We start from the raw sequence: 14,052 nt of genomic DNA on the forward strand, positions 1-14,052 counted from the left end.
TCCACACGGAAAGAGACACTTGCTGCCGTGTCTCAGTGGGGTTCAGTAACGTCAGCTGTTCCCCTGCTGTGTGGATGGCAGTCTCTCCTGCTGTCTCCGCATTCCAAAGACAGTAGGCCTCTGCCTACACCCTCCTATTTCCTGGGCTTCAACACAGCCAGTTGTAGCTCGGAAGTGCCGTCCACACGGAAAGAGACACTTGCTGCCGTGTTTCAGTGGGGTTCAGTAACGCTAGCAGATCCCCTGCTGTGTGGATGGCAGTCTCTCCTGCTGTCTCCACATTCCAAAGACAGTAGGCCTCTGCCTACACCCTCCTATTTCCTGGGCTTCAACACAGCCAGTTGTAGCTCGGAAGTGCCGTCCACACGGAAAGAGACACTTGCTCCCGTGTCTCAGTGGGGTTCAGTAACGCTAGCTGATCCCCTGCTGTGTGGATGGCAAAGTCTCCTGCTGCCTACACAGTCCTACTACTACTGATTTTTAACCGTGCTCCAATTAGGCCTGTGGCTCCACTGTCTCTCGTATTTCCCCTGTCCTCCAACCCTGCCAGTTACAGCTCCGAAGTGGCGTCTGCACAATCCACACTTGTTCCTGTGTTACAGGTGTTCAGTCCGGTCAGTTAATCCCCTGATGTGTGTCCGGCAATGTCGCCTGCTCTGTCCACATTCCCATAACTAGTTATGGGAATGTGGACAGAGCAGGCGACATTGCAGGGGAAATACGAAAATCAGTGAAGCCACAGGCCTAAGTGGAGCTTGGTTAAAATTAGTAGAAGTCTACAACCGATCTTAAAATTTCTTCAATGCAGCCTCAGCCTGCTCCGTGCTTGTCCCTGGGCTTCAACACAGCCAGTTGTTGCTCGGAAGTGCTGTCTTCACAGAGTAAAACACTAGCTCCTGTGTTTGTGGGGTTCAGTAACGTCAGCTGTTCCCCTGCTGTTTTGATGGCAATCTGTCCTGCTGCCTCCCAATTGACAGCACATCAGGCCTCAGCCTGCTAAGTGCTTGTCCCTGGGCTCCAACATCGCCAGTTGCTGCTCATAACTGACTTTGGCACGGGTACTCCCTCCTGCCCAGCTTGGTTCCAGCCCTGCCTGCTGTTTCCGGGAAGTGTCAATGTCAGTTTGCCACCCCAAGTTGCCATGTCGTGTTGCGGTTGGGTTAGCCGAGACTAGGGTGCCAGCAGTTTAGGTGCTTCCTATGTGGACTGCGGGTTCTGGTAAGAAAGGCTTGTTCCGTAGTGCCAGTAGGACAAGCACCCCCTGTAGGACTGTGTGATTCGGTAACTGCGGCCAGCTTGCGGCATGCCAACTTTGCTTTTCAGGGGTAACTTCAGCTGCCCCTCCGGGTTCCAGCACCGTCAGCTGGTTCTCGGCAGAGCCTTTGGCCTAGGTGCCTCCATCTCGGTATCCGAGTTCCGGCAACGTCTGCTGGTCCTTGGTAGTGCTTTGTAGCACAGGTACCTCCTGCTTAGTAACCGGGTTCCAGCACCATCAGCTGGTCCTCGGTTGTGCCATTGGCTCTTATTCCTTCTGCTGCCCCTCCGGGTGCCAGCACTGTCAGCTGGTCCTCGCTATTTCCATTTGCTCTTGCAGCTTATGCTACCCATCCGGGTTCCAGCACCGTCAGCTGGTTCTCGGCAGAGCCTTTGACCTAGGTGCCTCCATCTCGGTATCCGAGTTCCGGCAACGTCTGCTGGTCCTTGGTAGTGCTTTGTAGCACAGGTACCTCCTGCTTAGTAACCGGGTTCCAGCACCGTCAGCTGGTCCTCGGTTGTGCCATTGGCTCTTATTCCTTCTGCTGCCCCTCCGGGTGCCAGCACTGTCAGCTGGTCCTCGCTATTTCCATTTGCTCTTGCAGCTTATGCTACCCATCCGGGTTCCAGCACCGTCAGCTGGTTCTCGGCAAAGCCTTTGGCCTAGGTGCCTCCATCTCGGTATCCGAGTTCCGGCAACGTCTGCTGGTCCTTGGTAGTGCTTTGTAGCACAGGTACCTCCTGCTTAGTAACCGGGTTCCAGCACCGTCAGCTGGTCCTCGGTAGTGCCATTGGCTCTTGTTCCTTCTGCTGCCCCTCCGGGTGCCAGTACCGTCAGCTGGTTCAAGAGGACAAAGAACAGGAAGACAACCACCAAGATGCAGAACAACAAGAGAGAGAAGACAAAGAAGCATAAAAAAACAAAGCAGAAGAACATTAAGCATAAGACTAATACTCTGAGCAAATGATATTATCTTATTTATAAGCAGAAGAAGACTAAGCAGTGTATGGGGGTGAGTCCGTTCCTCCTCGTGGTGCCCCTGGAAAAGGCCTGCTGCTGCAGGCCAAACTGAACGCGGACAAATCCTGTTGTAAATCTTTTGTGACAGGCAGAACGGAAGGTGTAAACTTCTAACTTTTCTAGATAACAACTACAGGAATGCCTGACACAAATAAGAATATGATGAAGAAGAATAGGAAAAAGATGAGAAGATGAAGAAGTTGAATATGTAGAATAATAATTGTTGAACAAGAAGAATATGAAGAATGTAAGAAAAGGAAGAAGAAGAAGAATGTAAAAAAAAGAAGTAGAAGAATTTAAAAAAAGGAAGAAGAAGAAGAATGTAAAAAAAGGAATAAGAAGAAGAAAGTAAAAAAAGGAAGTAGAAGAATGTAAAAAAAGGAAGAAGAAGAAGAAGAATGTAAAAAAAGGAATAAGAAGAAGAAGAAGAAGGTAAAAAAAGGAAGAAGAAGAAGAAAGAAGAAGAAAGAAGAAAGAAGAAGAAGACATATATGTCTGGCAAAATATAAATGAGGCTAACATAGTCAATATCTTTGTAACTCCTAACGTCTTTAAAAAAAAAGTTTAATTCCTGCTATTCCATTTGATTGAGCTAAACCTCTATGGCTTTAATGTCTCCTCCACCTCCCACAATACATTCTACATTATTCTTAGTTGTTTTTCTTCATGTAGAATTAACCTACAAGGAAAGAAAGGGTTTTTTTAATTCCGATATTTTGGCCCCATTGACTTGCATTGGTTCCCGGTATCGGAATCGGCGATACCGATACTTTTTTTTTTAAGATCGGCCGATCCATTCCGATCCGATATTTTCAAGTATCGGCTGGTATCGCTCAACTCTAGTCCTAAAGTTAGTTTCTTGCTGTTCCCCCCAACATAGAGGGCCCAGGACAAGGAGAGGGGTTCTACCCTCCCCTGTTTTTAGTATAAAAAAACAGATGCAACTTAATTAACAGATTCGTGAGTCATTCAAAATGGAGTCTATAAGGTTGGCCATAAAGCGTCCGTTTCCAGATTGTTATATGGTCGTACGTGTCCTGTAAATCCAAGACTGTCACGTTCCAATTCACATGGAATACCAAAACCACCAGACAGTAGCTCTCAGCATAAAAGGTGAAATCAGGCATATCCAGATTCATACCCTTCGCTTCGGGTTGTCAATGGGCCCCTCGAGTCTTTACGAAGATTGTAGTGGAGATGATCCTCACCCACGGGGTAAAGAAGCATTGGTGATACCTCGACAATTGTCTGATCGTGTGCAGATCCGTTAACCACTGCAGAACTCAGTTGGCAGAGATCAGGGCTACCCTGACAAAACCTGGTTGGCTACTCAAAAATCGATGTTAGATTCCCAAGAGTGCAGGTCTACCTTGGTCTTCTCCTAGACTCATTGAATCAGAGGAAGGAGGAGGTGTCCTGCCAAGTGTCAAAATTAATAAACAATCCATCCAAAACTATAAGGAAGGCAATGTCGCTGTTAGGAACTCTAACTTCCTGCATTCTGGCAGTAGGGGCTAGAGCCAGGAATATCCATTAGTGCTCCTATGGTTCAGGTATTATCTCTGGGTGCTTTACATAACTATGATCTGGTCAATAATCGGTGGATTTCTCTATTCATTAAGGCGAGCTTTAGATCTAGGCCAAAAATACCACCCGGGGATCTGAATCTGGTGCTTACAGCCTCCATTTGAACCCATGGATTCAACGTCAATGTCCTTGCGCTAAAGACTATGATCCTGATGGCCCTGGCTTTCGCACGGACAGTTAGTGACATTGAAGCCTTCTCTATTACTCCTCTCTATACACAGATCCTAGATGATAGGCCAGGTCTGGTTTCAGTACTACATTATCTTCCCAAGGTGGCCTCCAAGTGCCATAGAAGTCAGAAGATTGTGCTCCCTTCTGCGCTAATCCTGGGAATCCAAAGAAAGAACAGTCCCATACTCTGGACGTTAGACGTTTGATAGAATATTTCACCTCGGCCACGACAACCTGGAGAAGACGTCGGCCGCTTTTCATTTCCTTTCAGAGTTCTAGACACTAGCTTGATGGATTTAAGAGGCTATCGAGTTGGCTTTCTCCGCAAGTAATAGGGCGGTTCCCGGAGACGTGAAGGATCATTGTACTAGAGCGACTTCAACCTTCTGGACAGAGAAAGGGGATGTCTCCATCCAGCGCATATGTAAGGCAGTGACGTGGTTCTCGCCTTCCACCTTCTATAGGCACTATAGGCTGGATTTGGGGTCTTCTGCTGATCTTTCCACTGGGAGGAGGGGTTCTCCAAGCTGTGGTCCCGCCCTAAGGTTTAAGGTGTTCTCTTTTAATCTATCTTTGTGTTTTCTCATGGGTGATGAGGAAAAGACTAAATTACTTACCGGTAATGGGATTTTCCAGAAACCGTGCCGGCACCCTTATAGTCCCTTCTGTCAGTGATAAAGGCCCCACACTCAACTGATTGCAGCTCCTACCATGATCAGATGTTACACTGTGTACAGAGCCGGGAAAGCATAGCGCTGCACACTTTATAGTGGCCATTACCGGTACTGCACCTCTAATCACATTTACTTGAATAGGAGCCGAGCTGCAGTACCCAGAACGACCACTGCATTGTGTATGGAGCTGTGCTGCTCTAGGCATCAGCTGATCAGTGGGGGGGTGCCCATTGTCGTACCCCCACCACTCTGATATCAATAGGTCATCAATATATAGTTCCCAAACATAATGGAAGCTGAGACACCTTAACATTAGGGGTAACACTGTGCCCATGCGATTGTAATTGACAGTCGTATTAGTTCCGAGTTTGGAGAAACTGCAAACTAAGGGAGTCTGTCAGCACAGGATGACTGTTCAAACCAAGCACAGGCGCTCAGTGCACCCTTGGCGTGGTCAAGCAGCTCAGTGCTCCTTCCCACCTGCCTATTTTCCAGCTATCTTTCTGCTTCTCTTGCTTTATAGAGCAAGAGCTGTCAATCAAAGACAAGGGGAGGGGGAATAGAAGGAAAACAAGTATGTGGGACGGTGCACTGAACTGGTTTGTCCCCGCCATGACGCACCAAGCGCTTGTGCTTGGTTTGAATAGTCATTCAGTCGTGTAAGACTGCCTTTAACCAATTCACTGCTAGGATCAAGCCTAATCCTGGCACTGACCTCCACTTATGCCACAATTCTGCTTCCTGACCACCAGTCCAGCATCCATTATAGTATCTGGGAATCGAGGAAAGACCAGAACAAAAATTGATATTCCTGGATAACTACAAACGATCCCATAAAAAGCTAATTCTGGCGCCAGCTTCGGTACCACGCTGCATAAGAAAGACACCGCACGGCCTGATACATAGGAGCGAGCCCGATGTGTAGGAGCGGGCCCGATGTGTAAGAACAGGCCCGGTGTATAGGAATAAGCCCCATGTATAGATGTACAGGAACAGACCTGGTGTATAGGAATAAGCCCGATGTATAGGAACAGACCTGGTGTATAGGAACGAACCCAATGTACAGTTGTGGCCAAAAGTATTGACACCCCTGCAATTCTGTCAGATAATACTCAGTTTCTTCCTGAAAATGATTGCAAACACAAATTCTTTGGTATTATTATCTTCATTTAATTTGTCTTGAATGAAAAAACACAAAGAATTGTCCTAAAGCCAAATTGGATATAATTCCACACCAAACATAAAAAAGAGGGTGGACAAAAGTATTGGCACTGTGCGAAAAATCATGTGATGCTTCTCTAATTTGTGTAATTAACAGCACCTGTAACTTACCTGTGGCACCTAACAGGTGTTGGCAATAACTAAATCACACTTGCAGCCAGTTGACATGGATTAAAGTTGACTCAACCTCTGTCCTGTGTCCTTGTGTGTACCACATTGAGCATGGAGAAAAGAAAGAAGACCAAAGAACTGTCTGAGGACTTGAGAAACCAAATTGTGAGGAAGCATGAGCAATCTCACGGCTACAAGTCCATCTCCAAAGACCTGAATGTTCCTGTGTCTACCGTGCGCAGTGTCATCAAGAAGTGTAAAGCCCATGGCACTGTGGCTAACCTCCCTAGATGTGGCCGGAAAAGAAACATTGACAAGAGATTTCAACGCAAGATTGTGCGGATGTTGGATAAAGAACCTCGACTAACAACCAAACAAGTTCAAGCTGCCCTGCAGTCCGAGGGTACAACAGTGTCAACCCGTACTATCCGTCGGCGTCTGAATGAAAAGGGACTGTATGGTAGGAGACCCAGGAAGACCCCACTTCTTACCCCGAGACATAAAAAAGCCAGGCTGGAGTTTGCCAAAACTTACCTGAAAAAGCCTAAAACGTTTTGGAAGAATGTTCTCTGGTCAGATGAGACAAAAGTAGAGCTTTTTGGGCAAAGGCATCAACATAGAGTTTACAGGAGAAAAAAAGAGGCATTCAAAGAAAAGAACACAGTCCCTACAGTCAAACATGGCGGAGGTTCCCTGATGTTTTGGGGTTGCTTTGCTGCCTCTGGCACTGGACTGCTTCACCGTGTGCATGGCATTATGAAGTCAGAAGACTACCAACAAATTTTGCAGCATAATGTAGGGCCCAGTGTGAGAAAGCTGGGTCTCCCTCAGAGGTCATGGGTCTTCCAGCAGGACAATGACCCAAAACACACTTCAAAAAGCACTAGAAAATGGTTTGAGAGAAAGCACTGGAGACTTCTAAGGTGGCCAGCAATGAGTCCAGACCTGAATCCCATAGAACACCTGTGGAGAGATCTAAAAATGGCAGTTTGGAGAAGGCACCCTTCAAATATCAGGGACCTGGAGCAGTTTGCCAAAGAAGAATGGTCTAAAATTCCAGCAGAGCATTGTAAGAAACTCATTGATGGTTACCGGAAGCGGTTGGTCGCAGTTATTTTGGCTAAAGGTTGTGCAACCAAGTATTAGGCTGAGGGTGCTAATACTTTTGTCTGGCCCATTTTTGGAGTTTTGTGTGAAATGATCAATGATTTGCTTTTTGCTTCATTCTCTTTTGTGTTTTTTCATTTAAGACAAATTAAATGAAGATAATAATACCAAAGAATTTGTGTTTGCAATCATTTTCAGGAAGAAACTGAGTATTATCTGACAGAATTGCAGGGGTGTCAATACTTTTGGCCACAACTGTATAGGAATGAGCCTGTTATATATGAACGAGCCCGATGTACAGGAACAGACCTGACTGTCACGTGTTCCACTCCGGTATCACACAATGAACAGCGAGAGATGAGTGAACAGTCTCAAGAACTTTTATTGCAAATCAAGCCGTCCATAAAACAATCAACCACACAGAGGATAAATTAGTCAAGGAACACAGATACAGTCTAGAAACGGGATAATTGCCCGAGGAGTGGGCAGCTTTACCATCTGAGAAAATAAAGAACCTCATCCACAACTACCACAAAAGACTTCAAGCTGTCATTGATGTTAGAGGGGGCAATACACAGTATTAATAAATGGGGTATGTAAACTTTTGATCAGGGTCATTTGGATGTTTGGGTTGTCATTATGATTTAAAAAGAGAAGACACAGTAGTCTGACAATAAATGTTTTCACCCAACCACTAACCATGAGTGGAGAAAAAGATTTGGTGTTATCATTCATATCCTCTGAAAAAAAGACCAAGAAAGCAAAAATTCTGCCGGGGTATGTAAACTTTTGAGCACAACTGTATATAGGAACAGGCCTGATATGTAGGAACGAACCTTATTGAAGTCTTAAGAGTGAGATTAAATTTAGTTAGAAAAATGCAAAAAAAAGAGCAATGATGACTGAGGAGGGGAAGAATGATGAATAGGAATAATTCTGAACACAGAATAGACTCAGAAATAAGGAAGCGTTCTGGGATAACAGCAACACCAATAGGACAAAGAGGCATTCTATAGAGGAAGTGAGGGAAATATCTGCCGTCTGTATATACAGATGTGTCCTCAGGAGTTTGGCCATCTCTGATCATGCAGTGGTGGTTTTCCTTCTTATCATTGGAAATGTGCACATGGTAGATTCAAACTGAAGGCAGCAAAACCACCAACGGACAAACCTGAATGTGTTACACCTTACATCCCCCCCCCTCTTCTCTGATGACAGCTTTACATCCCATGACATTCTCTGAATGGACTCCCAGTGGACAGGTCATCTCCTGTAGAGTTCATGTGTGGAATCACTGACCTGCAGAAAGCGTTTGCAGCCATCAGGTGAGGTTTGCAGCCACAGCTTTGGTTCACATTCGTACAGGGCTGAACCTATACCACAAATGTTTTAAACCAGAATTTGTCAAGAAGCACTCAAAGAAAATGAATAAAAAAGAAGAAATGCCAGCTTACCCGGTTGGTTCAAAAGATAAGCTGCTATACTGTATAGGCTCTCAGCAACGGATAAATGAAAAGGAGATGAAGCCAGCAAGCCAAGTTTGAAGTACATAAAAAATCTTGTTCTTTATTTCAAACGTAGATTAAAAATATTTATCCATAGCAGCATATTATAGATATAGGCAGAGATAGGAAAAATTACTGCTGTAAAGCGCACGGCAAGACGCGTTTCGGCTAAACCTTTATCATTGCCATAATACACATTGCTATTTTTCTGGGATATAAGAAGGAAAAGATCCTAAGGTAGGTGGTGCTATGGTTGATTAAGCGTTAATAGATCACACTTGTGGGCATCCACCTATAAGATTAACTATTTAAAAACAAGTGTTAACCCTAACAAAAGCTAATACGCTAGCAGTAAATTTTCCATATATTTTACAAATATTTTGCGATACATGATATAACAGAATATATATACAGAGATTTTATTCTCATGTTATCCTCCACAATACTTCCATAATATAATTTTTACTGAAAAAAATATATATTTACGAACTTAAGACAGAGCAGGTTATAATTATTAGCATGCGAATCATAATTTTAGGATTTTTTAATAAATTCTAATTAAATCTTGACTAGTGTTGAGCATTCCGATACCGCAAGTATCGGGTATCGGCCGATACTTGCTGTATCGGAATTCCGATACCGACTTCCGATATTTTTTCAATATCGGAATTCGGCATCGGAATCGGAAGTTCAAAGTTGATTGACAGCCTGACGTCATCATGATGCGCGGTGTGTGCGCATCATGATGCGCCGTCATTTCGGGCCTTCCGGGGGTCTCTGCCGGCCTGCCGGGGGGCTGTGCCGGCCTGCCGGGGGGCTGTGTGGACTGCCCGGGGTCTGTACCGGCCTACCGGGGGGCTGTGCCGGCCTGCCGGTGGTCTGTGCACCCTGTGGGGGTCTGTACCGGCCTGCCGGGGGGGCTGTGCCGGCCTGCCGGTGGTCTGTGCACCCTGTGGGGGTCTGTACCGGCCTGCCGGGGGGCTGTGCTGATGTCCGGGGGTCTGTGCAAGCATCGTCCGATGGGACTACAAGTCCCATCGGGCGATGCCTGCTACCATGACAGTGATTGACACATTAGCCAATGATGGGACAGTAGTAGTCCCATCATCCGGCTAATGTGTTAAATGTTAAAAAAAAAAAAAAAATACTACATACATACTACATGCATGCTACATACATACTACATGCTACATACATACTACATATATACTACATACATACTACATACATGCTACATACATACTACATATATACTACATACATACTACATACATGCTACATACATACTACATACATACTACATGCTACATACATACTACATATATACTACATACATACTACATACATGCTACATACATACTACATACATACTAAATGCTACATACATACTACATGCATGCTACATACATACTACATGCTACATACATACTACATATATACTACATACATACTACATATATACTACATACATACTACATACATGCTACATACATACTACATGCTACATACATACTACATACATACTACATACATACTACATGCATGCTACATACATACTACATGCTACATACATACTACATGCATGCTACATACATACTACATGCTACATACATACCACATACATACTACATACATACTACATACTACATATATACTACATGCATGCTACATGCTACATACATACCACATACATACTACATACATGCTACATACTACATACATACTACATACATACTACATGCATGCTACATACATACTACATGCATGCTACATACATACTACATGCCACATACATACCACATACATACTACATACATACTACATACATACTACATGCTACATACATACTACATATATACTACATGCATGCTACATACATACTACATGCTACATACATACCACATACATACTACATACATGCTACATACATACTACATGCATGCTACATACATACTACATATATACTACATGCATGCTACATACATACTACATGCTACATGCATGCTACATACATACTACATACATACCACATATATACTACATACATACAATACATTCATACAATACATACATAGACATACAGTACATATAACATAGAGTAACATACTTACCAATACTTGTCACATTGTTCCCCGAAGCCATTGTCTTTTCCGGAATAAATATTAACATAACAAACCACAAAAATACTCACCCACGATCCGAAGCAGTCCACGAGTGTGTCCCACGACGATCTTGGGTAGAGAACGGCAGCATCAGATGATGCTGCCGTTCTCTACGGGCTGCAGGAATCCAATGACGGAAGGTAGGTATCCTTCCGCACTGTATTCCTCCGCCACTTAAAAAAAAAAAGTCCCTAGTCTCACTTTATGCCATTGCTGCGTGGGAAATTCCCACACAGCAATGGCATAAAGTGAGACTAGGGACTTTTTTTTTTTTTAAGTGGCGGAGGAATACAGTGCGGAAGGATACCTACCTTCCGTCATTGGATTCCTGCAGCCCGTAGAGAACGGCAGCAACAGCTGATGCTGCCGTTCTCTACCCAAGATCGTCGTGGGACACACTCGTGGACTGCTTCGGATCGTGGGTGAGTATTTTTGTGGTTTGTTATGTTAATATTTATTCCGGAAAAGACAATGGCTTCGGGGAACAATGTGACAAGTATTGGTAAGTATGTTACTCTATGTTATATGTACTGTATGTCTATGTATGTATTGTATGAATGTATTGTATGTATGTAGTATATATGTGGTATGTATGTAGCATGTAGTATGTATGTAGCATGCATGTAGCATGCATGTAGCATGCAGTATGTATGTAGCATGCATGTAGTATATATGTAGTATGTATGTAGCATGTAGTATGTAGCATGCATGTAGTATATATGTAGTATGTATGTTGCATGTAGTATTTATGTAGTATGAATGTAGCATGTATGTAGTATGTAGTATGAATGTAGCATGTATGTAGTATGTATGTTGTATGTATGTAGCATGTAATTTTTTTTTTTTTTACATTTAACACATTAGCCGGATGATGGGACTACTACTGTCCCATCATTGGCTAATGTGTCAATCACTGTCATGGTAGCAGGCATCGCCCGATGGGACTTGTAGTCCCATCGGACGATGCCTGCACAGACCCCCGGAGCCTGCACAGACCACCGGCAGGCCGGCACAGCCCCCCGGCAGGCCGGCACAGCCCCCCGGAGCCTGCACAGACCACCGGCAGGCCGGCACAGACCACCGGAGCCTGCACAGACCCCCTGGCAGGCCGGCACAGCCCCCCGAAAGGCCCGTACAGACCCCAGAGAGGCTGTACAAGGGCAGGAAAGGGTTTTTCTTATTCTGATACCGGAAGTCCCATAGACTTGAATGGGACTTCCGGTATCGGAATCGGCGATACCGATACTTTTTTTAAAGATCGGCCGATACCATCCGATACGATACTTTGAAGTATCGGACGGTATCGCTCAACTCTAATCTTGACTATTGTTTAAGCCAATTGGCATCCTAGTTTCCAAAGTAAAAATCCAAGCAGATTCTCTGTTAAGTAGTTTACGCTTTCTATCGCCCCCTCTGGTAGACCGTGTTACTAACTCTATTGCTTTAAACCTGAAGCTATCAAAATTGCCAGAATGATGTTGTGAAAAATGCCTGGAGACCGCTGATGGATTAAAGCTGGAGGGGTTAATAGCATCAGAAATGTGTCTTCTAATTCTTTTCCTCAGTTTTCCCGTTGTCCAACCTATATACTGTTTACAACATGATGTGCAGTCAATCAGATATACTACGTAGGTGGAATTACAGTTCAGGAAACTGTTAATAGGATATTCTTTGTTACTATGGAATGAGGAAAATTTGTTGATTTTATTTGCATATTGACAACAAGTACATCTCTTATTTCCACATTTAAAAAACCCCTTTAATTTCAGCCAGGTGTCACTGGTTTCCAGCGAGGAGTTCAGATACAGACTGGGCGATAGTTTATCCTGCAGAGTGGGGGCTTTTTTTGCTACATAAGTGATTTGGTTTTCTGCAATTATTTGTTTTAGTTTTGGATCCTGGCTTAACACTGGAATATATTTCTTTATAACGGAAACTATGTTGTTATACTGGAGACTATATGGAGTAGAGAAAATTTTTTTTTATTATTATTTGGAAATTGTGATTTTTTTGTTGTTTTTTTATTTATTATTAAATCCTTTCTATCAATATCCTTGACTATTTTGGTTGCTCTCTGTAACATCCAATTTGGATATCCTCTATTTTTAGTCTCATATTAACTAATTCCTGTGCATTTTTATATGTTTTTTGATCAGTCGAATTTCGTTTATACCTTATGAGCTCTCCTATGGGGATGTTTTTATCACATGTTGAGGATGGCAAGAATCAGCTGCCAGTAATGTATTTTTGGCAGTGCTTTTGCGGTAGGGGCTAATAAAGATTTTTTTGTTGTCATTTTCATCTAGACCTGCTGTTAATGTGACATCTAGAAAATTCACTGAATTTTTATTCCAAAAATGTGTAAAGGCTAAGTTGAAATCATTCACATTGATGCTGTTTATAAAACTGGAGGCTTCTTCCTGTGTTCCTTTCCATATAATGACTAAGTCATCTATATAATGCCCTGTCCACACCAGGCTTTTGGAAAAAAGGTTGGAGTCAGCATATAGGACCAATTCCTCCCATCTGGCCATAACTAAATTTGCCAGAGACGGGGAGAACTTGGCCCCCATGCTGACTCCAGTCTTCTGCAGAAAAAATCTGCTATTAAAAGAAAAATAATTGTGACTGAGTAAAAACCTTACTGCCATTACCAAAAAATCCTTGATTTCTATAGCATAATTACTAAATGTTTCTAGGTGATAAATTAAGGAATCTATGGCCACCCCATGAGGGATCGATGGATATAATGAAACTACATCACTTGTAATCCAGGAGTATTGATCCTCCCATACAAAATTTTCCATCATGGTAACTAAAGCTTTGGTATCTCTGATGTAACTAGGGATTTCTTTCACCAGAGGCTGTAAGTAATGATCCACCCATTCTCCTAACCTCTCTCCCAAAGATCCAATACCTGCCACTATAGGACGTAGTGGAGGTGGAAATACGTCCTTATGGACCTTAGGGAGGGAATGGTAAATAGGAACAATTGGACAGGTGACATGTAAATAGTCCAATAACCTCTGTGTTAGAGCCCCATTGAATAAGCCCTCCTCTAGCAATGCTTTAAGCTCCCCATTAAATTCAATAGTAGGACCATAGAATATTTCTTGATAGGCATGAGAATTCTCAAGGTCTAATAAATTCAACTTTTCATACAATCCTGCATTAAGAATAACTACTCCTCCCCCATTGTCAGCCTAGAGGATATCCAAATTGGATGTTACAGAGAGAAA

Source organism: Dendrobates tinctorius, unplaced genomic scaffold (genome assembly GCF_039654945.1).
Source record: "Dendrobates tinctorius isolate UK_male_01 unplaced genomic scaffold, ASM3965494v1 ptg000232l, whole genome shotgun sequence".
Lineage (NCBI taxonomy): Eukaryota > Metazoa > Chordata > Amphibia > Anura > Dendrobatidae > Dendrobates > Dendrobates tinctorius.